Source organism: Zea mays, chromosome 2 (assembly GCF_902167145.1).
Source record: "Zea mays cultivar B73 chromosome 2, Zm-B73-REFERENCE-NAM-5.0, whole genome shotgun sequence".
Classification (NCBI taxonomy): Eukaryota; Viridiplantae; Streptophyta; class Magnoliopsida; order Poales; family Poaceae; genus Zea; species Zea mays.
Window position 1 is genome coordinate 177,384,163 of NC_050097.1, and position 4,983 is coordinate 177,389,145.

At 48.8% G+C, this 4,983-nt stretch overlaps 1 pseudogene; it reads left to right on the forward strand.

Annotated features, from left to right (window-relative positions):
* Positions 1–367: 367 nt before the first annotated feature.
* LOC109944338 (uncharacterized) lies at positions 368–2,290 on the forward strand (annotated as a pseudogene).
* Positions 2,291–4,983: the final 2,693 nt, after the last annotated feature.

Genomic DNA, 4,983 nt, shown 5'->3' on the forward strand with positions numbered 1-4,983 from the left:
ACGTGAGAAAATCTAAAAGAAAAAAAAAGAGATCTTCTCTTCATCTCTATCTCTCACGCTGCTCTTCTCCCTCATCCGCCCGCCTGGGATATTTTTTTCCGCCGCTGTTCTTGGAAAAATCCAGCCGCCTTTGTTCTTGATTTCTTCCAGCCGCAAGATTTTTCTTCACCGTGCATCTCAATCCTCTCCTTGGTGGCGCGTGGACGCTTGCTGTGAGCACAGCTCGCCGTTTGCCGCCGCTCAGCTTCAGAAAGATCTCGCCGACGTTCTCCTCCGAGCGGTTGGCTTTACCTTCTCCCTGCCGTGCTCTCTTTCTTCTCTGCCCCTGCTCGCTCTGCTGCTCTGCGCGCCCCCTGATTTCACTGCGCGCGAGCTCCTGCGCCCGCCTTCTCCCTTGCCGCGTTCCTTTGGTGGCCGCGCGCCCTCCAGCCCGGAGCTCTGCGCGCCCAGCCCAGCCACTCGCCATGGCTCCTCCCTGCGCGCGTCGGAGTTCCTCTGCTCGGCCGCCTGCCATGGAGCTCGCCCTGCCCCCTGTTTCCATGACCGGCGTCCCCAAGCTCCTCCCCTGCCGGCGTCCAGCACCCGGCCGGATCTCTCATGGCGCGCGTGCCCTTCTCTTGGCGGCGCTCACTTTGTGCTTCTCTCTCTCAGCGCTCACGGCTCTTTCTCTCCTGCTCCGTCCATGGTTGTTTGCCTCTGCTCGCGGCGTCCCTGCTCGCCCAGCCGAGCTCTCCACTGCCTAGCTCCATCTCACGGCGCTCTGTCTGCTCGGTTCCATGGCCGTGGTACTCCAGCTCGCCGTGCCCTGCTTCCTCTGTTTCCATGGCCAGCTCTCTGCTCATCGCGCGCGCCTGGACGCTCTCCCTGGTGGCCGCCTGTTCTCCCTGTGTACCGCGCGAGTTCTTTGGTAGACGCGCGCTGGCCGTGCTCCACTTCGCCCATCGCGGCGCTCCAGTTCCAACTCGCTGCGCGCCGAGCTCTTCGCTGTTGTCCGTGCGCGCGCCGCTCGTCGACCTCTCTCCTCACGCATAGCTCGCTCTTTCCTTGTTTGCCGCGCGCACGAATTTCATCTGCTCGCCACAGCGTGTCGAGTTCCCGCACCATCATCGCTTCTATCACAAGCTCGTTGGCCACATTTATCTTGACCGTGTCAGCTCACGACTGTGGTCGTGTTCATCGAATTCGCCAACGCTTTGTTGCCGATTCGACTGTCGTCGTTTCGCGTGTTGTCGAGCCCGTCGTTTTCCCTGTCTTGTACTCGCGTGGTTTTCTGCTCGCCGGTGCGCCCTCTCGGCTCGCTCGGCTTTAATTCCCAATCGCGTCGTCGATTCCGCCGGTTAGCGTCGTTCGTCGTCGCGTCGCGGGTGCAGCTCTATATACGTCACCCTCCTGTGTCGTCGTCGTTCCGCGCGTCAGCAAGAAGACCCAAGAATCGGGTGAAGACGAAGCTAGCAGCGCGATATTCCCCAAGCGCTCGACAAATTGCCTGGATCGGAAAATCGCTACCGATCTCGCGGATTCGTGTCAGCTGTGGAAACGGTAAGCTGATAAATTATTTAGAATAGTTCGATCGATGAATAAATTAATGTGCTAGTGCGATGCTCATTAAGGTGCTCGATAAATTGCGTAAGTCATGAAACTCTCGTCGACTTCGCAGTTCTTGCGATTATCGAGCCAGGTTCAGTTATAACGAGTTATTTCGCTATTTCGATTAATTAGCTGAATTAGTGGACCGAGTAGAATTTTGGCAGGCATGTGTGATGGTGAAATATTTTAATCAGTTATAACGATATAGTATAATTTATAAAGCAAGGGATTAGTTCAGAATTTAATTAATTAGCTGATAAGTTGTGTTTAGGCTAATTGTGTTTAATGTGTATAGTTTGTTGTTCGTGATGTTTGCGTTAGGTTCGAGAAGCGTAATTATTGCGCTTAGTCGTACATCGATAACTAGTGTTTCCGTATAAAATTATACAACGCCTCGCCACTAAGTGTTTAATGCGCTATCGTATAGCACTATTTAGATTTGTGCTATTCCTGTCTATAAGCATTCATGTGCATAATGCATTTCATTCAGGTGTGATAATTAATCACGTGATGCGGAAGACGACCCCAAGTCGACCCCAAGCGCTGGTTATTCCGCATGGTGATACTGATGGACGAATCTGAAGATGGATAATCTGAACGAGTGCATGCCAGGACAAAGGATGGTCGTCAAGTGGACGTCACCTAACAACACTAACCTAGTGTTACCCAGGCAAGCCCCGGTGCATGCAACCCCTTCCTTGTGTTTTTAAATAATTTTTACACAATTTAAGTCTAGTGAAATGTGCATTAGGTTTATAGGAATTGCTTGGAACCCTTTGATGCATTGCCTTCCTTGATATCCATACCTTTATAGATACTTCTGGTGAAGTATCAAAATATGATTTACAAAAATGCTTAGCTCTGCTCAGATCTTGTGGATAGAGGTTGTCTTTTGCATTAAGGCCTAGCTCAGGGGTTATCCTGAGGAAAGATGGCTTCTACCTGCAAGAATATTTTCATTGAGAGCGTGGTGGGATCTTACTGCAAAGTTCCCTTTGATGCTCTTTTCATCCTAGAAACATAAACAATCCTAAGGATGGAAGTACTTAAATCGGGACTTGGGCTAGGAACAGGTGATGTTCTACCCAGGTTAGTTAAGGATTGGATGCGTATGTAGGCCTGTTGATCAAGGACTATCTTAACTAGCCACATGCCCTGGAAATGGGACAGGGTAAGCTTGAACCCGGCTATTCCATACATGAAAAGACAATCGCGCACTGGGAGTGGAGAGATGGCGAGAGTGGCACGTACCCTCCTGGCAAAGGACCGCCTAAAAAGGGTGGTGTGCTCTCGGGTGGCGCGGACCTGTTCATGAAGTGGAGGATCCGTGGGAATGGTAGACATGCAAGGTTTACGAGAAACATATGTCGTGTGGTTAGAGATCCTCAGCTGAGTAAATCGATTCGGATCGCCGTTATATCCCCGGAGAGTGGAGACTTGATCTCCGACCTACAACCTAAGTCAGGATGTGAACATTATGAATAAAAATGATGTTGTATTAATGTGATGGTGAAATTAGACTAGATGCAAACAAGGTCTATTAATACTTAATCTAGCATTAAAATGTTGAAAGTAAGGACTCACTTTAGTAAGCTATTTCTGCAAAAGTATCTAAGTTGATTCTTGCTAAAGCCTCTCCTTGATTCCCAAATCCAGCATATCCTTGAGAGTCTTTTCTTTAGTCGGGTAAGTCTTGCTGAGTAATTCCATACTCAAGGTTTTATTCCCTGTTGTTTTTCAGGTTCTAACTTTGTGCTGTTGTTGATGGTGTTAAGTGCCGGTGGGCTCGGCCTTCTTATAAGTCTAAGTAATTCTTCTATACTTCTTATTGAGGATGGTCACTTAAGCTAGCATATATTTCAAACTTACAAATAATTTATAACAGTTTAAAGTTATTTCTTTGAATCACCTTTGTAATCACTCCGATCATACAAAGTAAATTTTTTGTAACTTGTAGAATTTGGTAATAAGATTTCCGCTGCAAAGATGTTGATGTGTGTGATTTGTGTTTACTTAATCCCGCGGTTCTGGTTGTAAGTGGTTTATCCGATGTCCTTGAGGCAATCGGACGGATCCTGTTAAGTTATTTAGTGCACATGCATAGCTGTCTGAGGTCTTTGAGACAAGGACAGGTGCATGTGGGCCCAATAACTTGGGAGGTTCTGCCACAGTTGGTATCGGAGCAGGATTAAGTATATACGGTCACATACGTATTTTCAAAACAAAAGTTTTGGTTTTAGAAAACCTATTTTCAACTAAACACAATGTTTGGCTTTGAAAAACAGTTTTGAAAAACTATAATGCTAGCAACATCCTCTATTAAGCCCTAAGTTAAGGACTATCAGGTGGCTTAGTTGAAAACCATAACCTACAATCGGGTGGGTATTGCATACATGTGTATTGTTATTTTTAAGGCCATTCGGTTTTGAATGGATCGACGCCCAAGGTAAGGTGGGATGTGAGAGCATGACCGAACAAACGTCGGTCTAGGGGAGTGCTTAATTGAAGCGCTTGATTATATACATGTTCTACATATGTATATATGAAGGTGTGATGTGGAGTATTTACTTTTCCGGGAATTCGGTACCCCATGGATGTGTATGGGTATACAGACATGGGAATACTGAGAAGTGTAATGTACTCTTAATGACGCACCTACGCTCAGGTAAGAAGGTGAGTTACCATAATGAGTTGCCCTATGGTTAAAGTGTGGCAACGACGCTTATGCGTGGCTCGACGCTTAATGATGAGCTGGCCTCCATATAGCAATATATGGAGTATAAACTGTGATAAACTGTCATGTGTGAATTGCATCATTGAGAAATTGGGCTGTGATGAAATTTTCTGCAGGTACACTAACCTCGAAAACGTATGTGTAGCTGACGACTAGCAAAATACCGTGAGAGTCGTAAGTATGCCACCGAGATAGAACGCTATTGCCATATTGTCGGCGTTTCGAGACCGGGGGGTCCCTAAGCCGACGAGTGAATGTCGCTGCGTGCCCCAGCCCAGATGGGTCGAGCGCGTGGGCGAGCGCGAAGGGGGGAAGCAAGGTGGCCGGAGACGGGCGTGAGAGAGGTGGAAATCCCGCGGCCTTCGTGTTCGTCCCGCGCCTAGGTCGGGTGCGTTTGCAGTAGGGGGTTACAAGCGTCCACGCGGGTGAGGGAAGCGAGCGGCCCCAAGAGAGCGCCTGTCCCGTCCCCGCGCGGCCAACCTTCTCTAAGAGGGCCCTGGTCCTTCCTTTTATAGGCGTAAGGAGAGGATCCAGGTGTACAATGGGGGTGTAGCGGAGTGCTACGTGTCTAGCGGGGGAGAGCTAGCGCCCTAAGTACATGTCGATGTGGCAGCCGGAGAGATCTTGGCACCCAGCTGGTGTGATGTCGTAGCCGTCGGAGG